The sequence below is a fragment of the Dendrobates tinctorius genome, unplaced genomic scaffold, assembly GCF_039654945.1.
Source record: "Dendrobates tinctorius isolate UK_male_01 unplaced genomic scaffold, ASM3965494v1 ptg000371l, whole genome shotgun sequence".
In the NCBI taxonomy this organism is placed as follows: Eukaryota; Metazoa; Chordata; class Amphibia; order Anura; family Dendrobatidae; genus Dendrobates; species Dendrobates tinctorius.
The window spans coordinates 410,581-425,228 of record NW_027362037.1 but is presented as its reverse complement, the minus strand read 5'-3'; the positions used below and the strand labels follow the sequence as shown (position 1 = coordinate 425,228).

At 48.4% G+C, this 14,648-nt stretch overlaps 1 protein-coding gene across 1 annotated transcript in view; it reads left to right on the top strand.

Annotated features, from left to right (window-relative positions):
* LOC141075783 (alpha-2,8-sialyltransferase 8F-like) overlaps positions 1-14,648 on the top strand; it is a 433,541-nt gene that overhangs the window by 270,198 nt on the left and 148,695 nt on the right. The gene's annotated exons all lie outside the window — the stretch shown is intronic.

Genomic DNA, 14,648 nt, shown 5'->3' with positions numbered 1-14,648 from the left:
TAATACTGTCCCCTATGTACAAGAATATAACTACTATAATACAGTCCCTATGCACAAGAATATAACTACTATAATACTGCCCCCTATGTGCAAGAATATAACTACTATAATAATGCCCCTATATACAAGAATATAACTACTATAATACTGCTCCTATGTACAAGAATATAACTACTATAATACTGCTCCTATGTACAAGAATATAACTACTATAATACTGCTCCTATGTACAAGAATATAACTACTATAATACTGCCCCCTATGTACAAGAATATAACTACTATAATACTGCTCCTATGTACAAGAATATAACTACTATAATACTGCTCCTATGTACAAGAATATAACTACTATAACACTGCTCCTATGTACAAGAATATAACTACTATAATACTGCCCCCTATGTACAAGAATATAACTACTATAATACTGCCTCTATGTAGAAGAATATAACTACTATAATACTGTCCCCTATGTACAAGAATATAACTACTATAATACTGTCCCCTATGTACAAGAATATAACTACTATAATACTGTCCCTATGCACAAGAATATAACTACTATAATACTGCCCCCTATGTGCAAGAATATAACTACTATAATAATGCCCCTATATACAAGAATATAACTACTATAATACTGCTCCTATGTACAAGAATATAACTACTATAATACTGCTCCTATGTACAAGAATATAACTACTATAATACTGCCCCCTATGTACAAGAATATAACTACTATAATACTGCCCCCTATGTACAAGAATATAACTACTATAATACTGCCCCCTATGTGCAAGAATATAACTACTATAATAATGCCCCTATATACAAGAATATAGCTACTATAATACTGCTCCTATGTACAAGAATATAACTACTATAATACTGCTCCTATGTACAAGAATATAACTACTATAATACTGTCCCCTATGTACAAGAATATAACTACTATAATACTGTCCCTATGCACAAGAATATAACTACTATAATACTGCCCCTATGTACAAGAATATAACTACTATAATACTGCTCCTATGTACAAGAATATAACTACTATAATACTGTCCCCTATGTACAAGAATATAACTACTATAATACTGTCCCTATGCACAAGAATATAACTACTATAATACTGCCCCTATGTAAAAGAATATAACTACTATAATACTGCCCCCTATGTGCAAGAATATAACTACTATAATAATGCCCCTATATACAAGAATATAACTACTATAATACTGCTCCTATGTACAAGAATATAACTACTATAACACTGCTCCTATGTACAAGAATATAACTACTATAATACTGTCCGCTATGTGAAAGAATATAACTACTATAATACTTCCCCTATGTAGAAGAATATAACTACTATAATACTGTCCCCTATGTACAAGAATATAACTACTATAATACTGTCCCCTATGTACAAGAATATAACTACTATAATACTGTCCCTATGCACAAGAATATAACTACTATAATACCGCCCCCTATGTGCAAGAATATAACTACTATAATAATGCCCCTATATACACGAATATAACTACTATAATACTGCTCCTATGTACAAGAATATAACTACTATAATACTGCTCCTATGTACAAGAATATAACTACTATAATACTGCTCCTATGTACAAGAATATAACTACTATAATACTGTCCCCTATGTACAAGAATATAACTACTATAATACTGTCCCTATGCACAAGAATATAACTACTATAATACTGCCCCTATGTACAAGAATATAACTACTATAATACTGCCCCCTATATACAAAAATATAACTACTATAATACTGCCCCTATGTACAAGAATATGACTATTATAATACTTCTCCTATGTACAAGAATATAACTACTATAATACTGTCCCTATGCACAAGAATATAACTACTATAATACTGCCCCCTATGTACAAGAATATAACTACTATAATGATCTTTTTATTTAAAAACTGGCAACCATATATTACAAAAATGTTACATTTAAATCTCAAAGCAATAAATAGTAAAGGAGATAAATGTTGTTACATCACTTAAACAATAGCATTAGCAAACATTGACAAATCCCGATACCTGGATGTTCCTCCAGTTCACGTTCCCTGGGTTCCCCTTTATATCCTTCTTATATACGGCCTTGAGACTTTCTAGGATCTTATACCTGACAGTATCACAGGACAGGACTTCCTTATTGATGAGCAGGCAGCACCACGCACACCACAGATGGTAGATGGTCACCACATTTATTATACACAGAGAGCTTCTGTCATACGCCCTGAGCTCAGGCTGGAAGTCTCCGTACAGCAGCTGACCATACGACTGTCCCACCAGGTGCAGTAACTTTAGGGACAAGGACACAGACTCCCATACCTGCATACTGAAGGGGCACTAACAGCAGATGGTCCATCGTCTCCAGTATATGGGGGCACTCTTCTCTGGGACAGGATCTGTCTGATACATTCCTGCACTTTAGATTATCTCTAACGTACATCTTACCATGGAGTGCCAACCACGCTACGTCTCTCATATGAGGGGGAACTCTGGGATCTAGCACGTTTTTTACAGCCCATTTTACATCCAGACTCGGAGCGCCCCTCAGTTGTACCTGGACACTGAAGTGAGATGACAGGACATTCTTATACAGCTCCTTCCTACTAAGCTGCTTGACGTCATCATACAAGATCCTCCATCTGACGACCTTACTTATTATGTGGACACCATACCAAGAAACATTATTCTTTAGTCGTCCTGAGATTCTCTTGATGGGGTCACCTACCGACCACACAGACACAAACTGCTGGATCTGGCTCTTAAACAAACAAGACCATGGCACCTTCTCTGAATTCTTACAAAACGAAAAATTCTTCATGAGAAACAAAAGATTAAAGAAGAGCTCCGGACAAGGCATGGCGAGACCACCATCCTTATGAGGGAGATAAACAATGTTTCTCCTGACCACATTCACCCTGTTGCCCCACAAGAAGTGAAAGAAGACATTGGTAAGTCTGGGGAGCAACATATCTGGCAGCGGGAACACCGCACTGATATAGAATTGGCCGGAGCTGAGCCTCCCCCGCCCCCCCAAAGGAGGCATAGGCGGAGGCCAGCATGACGGGGGGGTGGTCGGCTACCAGGGGGGAGTACCCTGGAGTTGGGGGGAATATATAGAGGAGGGGTGTGGGTGTCCCCTTCCTCTTTGGATCTGGCCCCCCACAAGGAAAAGTCACCCTACCATGTCGGACGTGGAGCGGGTCTTGGAGCAGCTGCGGGCGGCGGCGCGGTCACAGCCCCCAGGCTGGCTGGCGTCTCAGGTGGCCAGCATCGTTCCTGGGACGTCCGGAGAGGCTGCAGCAACAACGGGGAGGGAGCGGCGCTACAGACGGGTGAGGCCTCCCGAGCGGCTCTCACCCGATGCATCCCCCAGGGCCTTGCGACGCCGCCGGAGCCCCTCCGGGGGACCCTCCAGGCCAAGCGCAGCGTTCTGTGCCGGTCGCCGCTACCCGGCCCGGGAGGAATCTGCAGGCTAGGCGAGGGCCCGCGGCGATGGCCAGGCGGCGGCCTACTTCCAGGCGGGGGGCGGGCCTGTCGGGGGGGCCGGTCAGGCGCCGTGCGGCGGCAAGCTCCTGGATCAACGGGAGGCCGCGGCGGTAACCTCCTCGCCGCGCGGCCTGCCTCCCCCTCCAGCAGGGGGGCGGACGTCGGGGGAGCTTCGGCCTGCAGCCTGGCAGGGCTGCCAGCATCATCCCCAGGCAGTGGGGGAACACCGATTGCGGCAGGGGGCCGCGGCGAAGGGGCCCAACATCGGTGGTCCGCTTCGGGGGCCGCTACAAGAGGAGGGGGACGACTCCACACCAGGACCGCGGCCTGCTCCCCTGCGGGGCTGCCTGCAGCGATGCCCATGTAAAGTGGTGATGGGCTCTTTTCCGGGGGCCTGGAGGTTCAGCGGGGGGCCCCCAGTGCTTCGCTGCAGGAGCCAGCCGTGGCAGCGGGAGCAGACCTCACGGTGTCCCAGTCAGCGTCCATTGCCGGGGTCCCGTCATTGGGGTCCCTCGGGGGGCCCAGCCATCATCATTTGGCTCCTCCTGCGGGGAGTCCCAGAGGTCGACAGCAAGCTGGCGAAGGTACATCCGAGGACCCAGGTTTTCCGGCTGGAGGGCACGCAGCCCCCTCGCAGCCCGGTGAGTATGGCTCTGTGTCCCCTGTTTGTCATCCAATTGCAACATCATCCTGGTTGGGTGGGGGGCCGTTGGCGGAATCCCTCGGGGTCAGCGGGGGGATGGGATTTGGTGGCGTAGCCGCGGCCGGCGGGGTTAGCGACGTGCTTGCGGATATGCGTAATTTAGTGTCACGTCTGGAGCAGGGTCTCGCTTCACCGTCACCGGTGGCAGCTTGGACACAAGCTGGTAGTCCGGCGGGGCGGAGTGGGTCGGATCTGGCCGGTCGCGCAAGCGAACCGGTGTCGGTGTCGGTGCAGACTGAGAAAGAGAAGGAATGTCGCGTGCACTTGGACGATAGAGCGCATGGGGAGGTGTATGTTTGTTTTGAGGGTCAGTTGGGGGCTCATTTAAAGAAAGAAGTAAAGGAGCGCATTTGGAAGGACGAGTATGTGGAAATATTTTCCCTATTGCCATTAGAGAAATTTAACTTGGATAAGGGAAAGAAGGAGGATAGCAAAAAGGAGGATGAAGAGAAGCGTAGATGGCGTTTGATCCCGCAAACGTTCGTTAATTGGCAACAGGCGTTCGCTATTTTGGCGAGCGTCATTGGCGAAAAGTCCCCCGATAATTGCTCAGCATTATTTTGTTAGTTTGACGCCATCGGGGAGGCCTATAGGGTGTACAGTGGGCAGGCTTGGTTGCGCTATGATGAGCAATTTCAGCAGAGGAAGGCTGTCCGTCCGGCTATCCGTTGGGACCAGAAGGACATTGGGCTGTGGATGCGGGTCATAGCTCAAAATAAATTTGGTAGCTCCTTTCATGGGGGGGGCTGGGAGTACCAGCCAGAGTAGTGGCAGTTCCGGCGTCTCAGGAGGGGGCGGGCAGGTTCAAACGGGAAATCATAAGTTGGGGGTGTGCTGGCAGTTCAACGACGGCCTGTGTAAATTTGGGGCGAACTGCAAATTTAAGCATCTTTGCTCCAACTGCAATAGCGCGTCCCATGGAGTCGCCAAGTGTTTTAAGAAAGGGAAGCCCCGAACCGGCGGTGGTAATTCCCAAGGGGGAGACCCCAGTGAGGCTGGAAAGGATGGTCCCTTATCTAAATAGATATGGGGATAGGGAGAAGTCGGCTTTGCTGTACGCGGGTTTCAAGGACGGTTTTGTGATCCCTCACCCCCCTTTTGCTATTCCTCGGGTTTTAAAAAATTTGCGTTCGGCCTTAGTACATGGTTCAGTGGTTTCAGAAAAGCTGCAAAAGGAGGTTTCGTTGGGACGTATGGCTGGCCCCTTTGTTTCCCCACCTTTTTCGGATTTGGTTGTTTCTCCTCTAGGGGTGGTTCCGAAGAAAGAGCCGAATAAGTTTCGGCTTATCCAACATTTGTCGTACCCTCGCGGGGGTTCTGTTAACGATGGTATCGATCCGGAAATCTGTTCAGTGGTTTACTCCTCTTTTTATGATGCAGCTCGGTGGGTGCAAAAATGTGGTCGGGGCGCCCTTATGGCTAAAACGATGTGGAATCCGCTTTTCGTTTGCTCCCAGTTCATCTGGATAGCATGAAGTTGTTAGGTTGCTATTGGGAAGGCATGTTTTTTGTGGACAGGTGTCTACCCATGGGATGTTCGTTGTCTTGTGCGTATTTTGAAGCCTTCAGTTCCTTTTTGGAGTGGGTCGTGCGCGATGTTTCCGGTTTTGATTCGGTTATTCATTACTTGGATGATTTTTTGTGCGTGGGCTCCGCGGATTCCGATTGTTGCAAGAGACTGTTGCAGGCCATCGAGTGGGTGGCGGAGCGTTTTGGTGTTCCTATCGCGCCTGAAAAAACTGAAGGCCCCTGTACGTGTTTGCGTTTTTTGGGAATTGTCATTGATACGGTGAATTGGGAGTTCAGGCTGCCCGAGGATAAGTTGGCTGATTTGCGGGCGGAGGTGGTCCGAGCGCGCAGGGTCAAGAAGTTGTCGCTGCTGGGAAAGCTCAATTTTGCCTGTCGAGTCATGCCAATGGGTCGTGTTTTTTCACGTCGTTTGGCCAGTGCGACCGCGGGTGTTCGGGCCCCTCATCATTTCATCAGGTTGTCAGCGGAACTCAGGGCCGATTTGGCGGTTTGGGAGTCATTTTTGGAGGGGTACAACGGTCGTTCATTGTTGATGGAAGAGGTGGTCAGCAGTGACGTGTTGGAGTTGTTTACAGATGCGGCTGGCGGTGTTGGTTTTGGGGCTTACTTTCGGGGGCAGTGGTGCGCATCCCGTTGGCCCAAGGAAAGGGTTGCGGATGGCTTGGTACGTAATATCACTTTGCTGGAGATCTTTCCGATTCTGGTAGCCATCCATTTGTGGGGACGTGCGTTTCGGGATCGGCGGGTGCGTTTCAATTGCGATAACATGGGCGTTGTGTGCGCGATCAATGGTCTTACTGCATCGTCTCCCCCAGTCGTTCGGGTGTTACAGCGGTTGGTTCTCCTCTGTTTGGACTTGAATGCACAAGTGACCGCGACGCATGTTTCAGGTGTTAAGAACGATATCGCTGACTCTCTCTCTCGTTTACAGTGGGATCGGTTTTGTTTGTTGGCGCCAGAGGCGGAGGTCATGGGTTTAGCTTGTCCGGAGGAGCTATGGATAGTGGCCTACGGGCCGCCACATCGCTGATTGAGTCGTCTTTGGCTCCAAAGACCTGGGAGGCTTACCTGTTATGATTGAGTCACCGTAGGAGGCAAAAACAGAAATGCTAGCTAAGTCCTGAAAACCAGAGAAGTTGGCAACTATCAGATTGCAGACCCCTGAACCTATCAACACTAGAGTTGAGCGAAACGGGTCGAAAAAATTCAAAAGTCGCCGACTTTTGGCAAAGTCGGGTTTCATGAAACGAAACCCGACCCTAGGATGAGGTCGGCCACGAGGTCGGCGACTTACGCGCCAAAGTCGCGTTTCAAAAGTTTGTTTTGCGCTCTTTTTCAGCCAATCAGGATCCACGGACACTGTGGGCAACGTGATGACATAGGCACGGGTCACCACCATCTTTCAGAAGGGCATGCAAGTGATTGGCTTGCTTTGGTGGGCGTCACAGGGGGTATAAAAGGGCATGCACGCCGATCGCCATCTTACTTCTGCCGATCTTAGTATAGGGAGAGGTTGCTGCTGATTCTGTAGGGAGAGCGTTAGGCAGGGAAGAAGACAAAAAAACTGCTTCTGCTGCTAGCGATTTGGCCTGCACAACACACCAGTCACTGTGTGTGCAGTGCAAGGGGAGGCTATATAGTGGTGTATCAGTGGTGTTGGTTGTTGGGCTGCCTTCTAAGGCTTCCTGACAGGCTGGCATTGCTGTTTACCCACTGCTCCGCAAACTGCTTTTTTAAAAGTAATCCAATCTCCCTTATCCTCTAGTCACTTTTGTCACAGCTGTGCCATCAACCCTGTCACATAGCGCTCAGATATTCATTGGGCCTCACACAATCCAAAAGTGTCCAGTGTCCAAAAGTGTGTGCAGAGATTCAAAATCTCCCTTATCCTCTAGTCACTTTTGTCACAGCTGTGCCATCGAGCCTGTCACATAGCGCTCAGATATCAGTGGGCCTCACACAATCCAAAAGTGTCCACTGTCCACAAGTGTGTGCAGAAATTCAAAATCTCCCTTATACTCTAGTCACTTTTGTCACAGCAGTGCCATCGAGCCTGTCACATAGCGCTCAGATATCAGTGGGCCTCAAACAATCCAAAAGTGTCCAGTGTCCAAAAGTGTGTGCAGATATTCAAAATCTCCCTTATCCTCTAGTCACTTTTCCATACATGTTATCCAGGGATACGGTACCCTTTCTAACCTTTGTGCAATCACGTGCAATCCATACTGGGCCTAACACCGTCTGAGCCTGCCTCATGCTGTATAGACATATATTTTGAATGTGTACGCTATCCATACATGTTATCCGGGGATACGGTACCCTTTCTAACCTTTGTGCAATCACGTGCAATCCATACTGGGCCTAACACCGTCTGAGCCTGCCTCCTGAGACATATATTTTGAATGTGTACGCTATCCATACATGTTATCCAGGGATACAGTACCCTTTCTAACCTTTGTGCAATCACGTGTAATCCATACTGGGCGTGAGAACGGCTGGCGAGCTGTTAAGCAAGCTACAGCACCTGTCCAGACAAGTACAGGGATTCCCTAGCGAGGAGACTTATTTGATTGTTTTCAATGTTGGGACAGCAATTTTTGGGGAGCACTATACTCTGGAGAATGATAGATGGGGCCCACCATACACTGGAACATTCCAAAGGTGGACATCAGACACTGGAGCAGCATTTACAGGGCCCATTATACACTAGAGCATTAGAAATGGGGCCCATTATGTTTGGAGCATTATTTGGGCCCATAAGACAGTGGAGCTTCATCCATGTGGACCAACATATACTGTAGCATTATGTGGAGCTCATCATATACTGTTTCAAACATTATATGGGACCAATGATTCTGTATGGAGAAACAGATGGGCCTCGTCATGAGATGTAAAAAGTGAGGTATTTTTCATTGGACTATACCGCTATTTCTCTGCCGTATCGGAGCATGATGAGTTGTGGTATGTGTTAAAGGGGCGCTCTTTCGCCCAGGGCACATGAAAACTTGGAGCCAGCCCTCCCCCCCCACAGTTTGTAGCCAAATAACCCCCATTTTTCAGTGCGTAACTTGTATTATGAAGTTAATTAAGGTTGACAAGCTTAAGAAAGAAGAATTGATGCTTTTGGCATTCAAATGGGCACTGTAGGTGTGTTTCCTGTCCTCCTTTCAATGCCGACTTTTATTCCCCATTGTCTTACATTGGGTTTCGTGTTTCGGGACGACCCCGACTTTTCCCTATAATCGGACGATCTTGCTCGACCCGACTTTTGGAAAAGTCGGGTTTCACGAAACGAAACGCGACCCTAAAAAACCAAAAGTCGCTCAACTCTAATCAACACAACTAGCAGTAGCCGTGGGGGGTTCCTACGATGACCTAGACCCCTCAATCACAGCCGGAGAGATACATAGGCCTAAAGAAGGAAATTGGAAATCTAACTGCCCCAGAGCAATCCCCAAAGCAATAGGCAGCCCCCCTCATATAATGACGGTGAAGCAAGATGAAAACACTTACACAGACAGAAAGACAGGCTGAGCAAAGACGGGGCCCAAAAACTACCTAGATAGGAACGGATAGGAAGGCTGCTGTCTGCAATCTGCCAAAACCCTATCAGGGACAAAAGCCAACAAGCTGATATAAAAATGGCCCTGAAGCAACTAAGCTTCAAAAACTAAATCAGCACTCAGGTACTTTCAGAAGACAGAGCTCACGGAACACTGCACACTCCAGCAGGGAGTGGCAGAATCCAAAAAGCAAGAAAAACAAAAAACCAAGCTTAGATGCAAAAGGCAAAACAGAAAACTTAGCTTTAGGAGAGCAGGAATCAGACTGGTGTCCAAGAGTCCACAGAGAAATCACCCGCAGGGCAGAAAGGGCGTAGGCTGCCTTAAATCCAGTCAGTGACTCCACTCAGCCAATCGTCTTCATTAGTCCCAGGTGCCTGATAATCAGGCTCACTACCTTCCTTCACTAGAATAAGGAGTTCACCAGGCCTCAGTGACGGAGGGGAAAATGAACTCACAACACTTACCGGGCTGTATGGTGCAAGTGGGAGGAACAGTTAGCGGCCGGCGTAGCAGTCGGGCCCGGCTTGGATCAGGAGGGAGTTTTGTTGTCTTGGTTGGGGCGGGGGGCCTCCGAGGGTTGGTCGGGTGCAAAAGCCATGCGCATTTTAGCAGGTTTGTCCTTTGGATTTCGCTTGCGCGGCTGCCGCGATTGGACGAAAACATTTTTGGTGAAACAAGCGGCGAAAGGGTTTCGCCGGTTAAAAAGCGGGGGTGACTTGCGGCGTCCGATATCTTTTGAGGTGCTTGAACGGTTGGGCAGCATTTTGGAGACTGTGTGTTCTTCACGCTATGAGGTTTTGTTATTTCGCTTAGCCTTTTCGTTGGCATTTTTTGGCGCACTAAGGGTAGGGGAACTAGTGTCGGGGAACAAGCAGTCAGCCGGGGGTATTTTGGCCAGGGACGTTGTGTTTACTGCACGGGGCATTGAGTTTTGGTTGCGACGGTCTAAGACGGATCAGGCGGGTAAAGGTCGCCGAGTGGTGTTGGGCCATGTGCCCGGGTCTTTGATGTGTCCCATTCAGTGTTTGCGGGGGTTTTGGGAGCTGGGTCCGAGTTTGAGCGGCCCCCTTTTGTGTCACGTGGATGGCTCTAGTTTGTCGAGATACCAATTTGGTGCGGTTCTCAAGAGGTCCATCCGATCGCTGGGTTTGGAAGAATCCCGTTTCGCTTCTCATTCGTTCAGGATTGGGGCGGCATCAGAAGCAGCAGTTCGGGGTTTGGATGCGGCTTCGATTCGGCGCATTGGTGGTTGGGCGTCCAATCGTTACCGAAGTTATGTTAGGTCGGTGGGAGGTGATGGGTGAGGCAGAGGGCGTTCACGCTAATGGGGGTTTGTGTTTGATGTTGGCTTCGCCTTTTTTATTTCAGGTGTCGAGCCGTTGCTGGTGTGGATTTTTGGTCATTCCTTCGTTTACTGGGGAGCGTTGCGGGCGGACGTCCGGAACGATGGCAGACAGCTCGGTTTTTCCAGGAACACGGCCTTGGTGCGCTGGTTCGGTTTTAGGGGGATGGAGTGGAGACGTGTCTTGACGGAGATACACGAGTGCGTTCGGTTGGACCGCGCTCCAGACATCCTGGTGTTACATGTTGGGGGTAACGACTTGGCGGTTCGACCTTTTCGGGAGTTGATACGGGACATCAAGCAGGACTGTCTGCGCTTGTGGTTATTGTACCGAGGGGTCACTATCGTTTGGTCCGACATTGTTCCTCGGAGGCGATGGCGTTCCATGAGGTCTCTCGTGAAGGTTAATAAGGCCCGGATAAAAGTGAACAGGGCTGTGTCTTCTTTTGTTATCAGGAATGGAGGAGTGGCGGTGCGACACTTTGATTTGGAAAAAGGCGAGGGTGATTTCTGGCTGGCCGATGGGGTTCATTTGAATTCGGTTGGTTCTGTCATTTGGGCTCTCGGCCTCCAGGAGGGTATTGAGCGGGCCATGGCATGGCGGGTTCGGGGGGTCTCGGGCCATTGAGGTGTTCAATGGACCCTCGTTGTGGCGGTTTTGAGAGGGGGGGGGAGTCCTTGAAGTCGGTAAAAATTGGGTTTGGAGACCCAGTGTCTAGGGTCTCCTTCGTTTAAACAGGTATCTTGGGGGTGATCTGGTGAAAGGTGGTGGGGGAGTTTCCGGCCAAAGTGGCGGATCCCCGAGTAGCTTAGTGGACAATGATATATCGGTGTTGGTGCTCCCGAGCCAGTGGGGTATCGGCTGGGAGCAATCATGAGGGGTTTTTTGTCCACAGCAATTTTTGGGGTTATTCACCAAGATCTTGGGGCTTCAAGGACTCCTTCTCAGGTTCATGTTATTATTAAAGTGTTTTATGATTCACTGTTTGTATTTTGGTGTTTATAATAAAGGCTGCTGTGGCCATAACATTCAAAAAGAAATTTTGAGTCTCCGTGTTTTGTGGTGGGGATTATTGGAGGTGAGGCGGGGGGAGGTTTGGTGACAGGGTGAGATGGTTCCCATGCCTGTCTGGTGGCAACTCGACACTACCAACGTCAAGAGGAACAGCGGGAGCAGGAAGGTCTTCAGCAGGCGAATCTTCTCCAGATATGTCAGCTTCCAGTGTCTCCAGCTCTGCACCTTCCGCTCACACACCACCAGCTTCTCCTCCCAGTTCACCTTCCCATCATCTACAGCACCAAACACAACTCCCAAAATCTTTATCTGATCCTGAACTGTTCTGAAGGGCACAGAGAAGAGATCACGGTCACTTCCCAGCCACAACGCCTCGCTCTTCTCCATGTTCACAGAGGAGTTAGATACTTGGAAGAAGGCCGTGATCTCCTGCTGTAGAGCCGCACAGTCACCTCTATAAGACACCACAACCGACACATCATCCGCATAGGCACAGAACTTTACCTCCTCTACCATACTTTGGAGGTGGCACCTCAGCCCTGTAAAATCTCTATGATCCTGCAGTTTTCTGAGGAAAGGATCCAGACTGAAAACATACAACAATGGGCTGAGAGGACAGCCCTGCCTCACCCCTGACATGATCGCAAAGGGCTCGGCCAAGTGACCATTAATCAGCGGCAGGCTTATAGCTTCCTCATACAGAAATCGCAGCCACTGCACAAACCGCATCGGGAGGCCATACTGTAACAACACCTGACACAGGTAATCATGATGGACTCTATCAAAGGCTTTACTCTGGTCTAAGCCCACAATATACGCCCCCACATGGTGCTGCTTCATGTATGTCACGGCTTCTGTCACCAACAACAATGAGTCCTCTATCGTCCGACCCTTCACACCCCACGTCTGGTTGGCAATGATAAGCCCACCCGCCACCTCACTCAGCCGATAATACAAGATCTTGGCCAGAATTTTATAATCCATGTTCAGCAGAGACAATGGATGCCAGTTCTTTATATCTTTTAGATTTCCTTTTTTTGCCAAAAGGATCAGAACAGATTCATACTGGGACGGTAGAAGCTTCCCTGCAGAGAGGCAATCATTATAGACCTGCACCAGGTCTGGAGCTTATAAGTCCCTGAACTCTCTATAAAACTCGCTGGTCAGGCCGTCCAGCCCCGGGCTCTTGTTGGCCTTTAAGGAGTCAATGCTCTTCTTCACCTCCTCCTCAGTTATGGGACCGGCCATACTATCTGCCTGTGTGGGGTCTAATGTAGGTAGGGACACCCCCTTCAGATAGGCATTAATGGCTTCCTTATCAATATTAGCCCCTTTATAGAGATCTCTATAATAATCAGCAATGATCTTGTGGACTTTCTCCGGCTCTGACTGCTCCACCCCATTCTCATCCAACAAACCAGTAATTAGCTTCTTACCGACCCTGTTTTTACATGCAATGAAAGGATCTGGGTGATGAACGCCCCAATTATCAAACTGTCCCTCCGCCTTGAGAAACTTGAGGCGATCATACTGCAGCTCCCTCATTCGCTGCTTTATATGGCTGACGCTCTGTCCATCCACCTCCTCACCACCATTCATCCTGCTATATAGCCGGCTCAGTTGCAGTCTCAGGGCAGAGTATCTCATATAATCCATATTACTATGTCTCCTGGCTGCTCGTATAATAAACTGCTTGATGTCACTTTTCATGGTCTCCCACCACTCAGCTGTATCATCACACATACATTGGGTGGTCCTACGATCGTTATAGAAGGTGGTGAAGGCCTCTCTGAACCGTGGATTTTGGATCACGGAGCTATTCACCTTCCAGTACCCCTTTCCACAGACCACAGCTTGGGCCAGATCCAGCGTCACGCTCACCATGCAATGGTCAGAGAACTCCAGAGGGCTGATCCTGTACTGAGAGCATCTCGCCTCTCTCTTTATATACACCCAGTCTATTCTGCTGGCATTACCACCCTTATGGTATGTGTATGTCTTACTGGTATGGTGGGAACCATAGGGGTCTACTAGATGGGCCTGTTGGACGATATTATTAAGAAACGTCTCATCATATCTCAGTTTCTTGTGACTACTGGATCTATCCACATTACAAGACACATTATTAAAATCCCCACACAATATAAACACTTTAGAGGTAAAGCAATATGGCTTCATGTGGTCAAACAGTTCCCTCCGCTCTTTCCTAATGGATGGAGTCCAGTACAAAGTCCAGCATCAGACAGCGGCCTGGACAGATCTCCAGGACTCTGTCCACCTGGACATCCATGGTATTAAAGAGGATTCCCACACCGTCATTCCTCTCCAGCCCGAAGGACCAGAATGATGGACCTAGTCTCCAGTCTCTCTTGGCTGCATACACATGGGCATTACATTTCAGATACGTCTCCTGTAAGAAGAAGACGTCAGATCTCTCATCAGACAATTGCTGGTAGATCGCCTGCCGCCGGCTACCAGTCCTCACACTGTTCACATTAATAGAGCTTAGTCTCAGCCGCATCCTGATCACTTAGACTTTCTGGTCTTCTTTCTCCTTCCACTGCTGTCACCTGCAGTGCCCCATCTCTTTGTGGACACGGGAGAGTCAGGATCCACCTCATCAGAGTCATTTTCTATGATGTATGAAGAACCTTGCTCCATTTGTGCCTCTTCTTCGTCTTCTTCTCCCAGTACATTGTAACGTCTTGGACTTATCACCAGCACTGGAGGCTCAGAGGTTTTCTGGACTGTTGTGATTTTCCTGGAGGAATCCACAAAGGCTTTTTTTTCCTTTTTATGGTCACAAAACCTTCGTCATCCACACTGGACACTGCGGACAATTTATCTACTTCTACAGATGTACTGGGCTGAAGCTTGGATGGTTTGGTGACAGGTTTTCTAGACACCTTAGTGACTAGTATTTTAGGTCTTAATTTAGTGGCT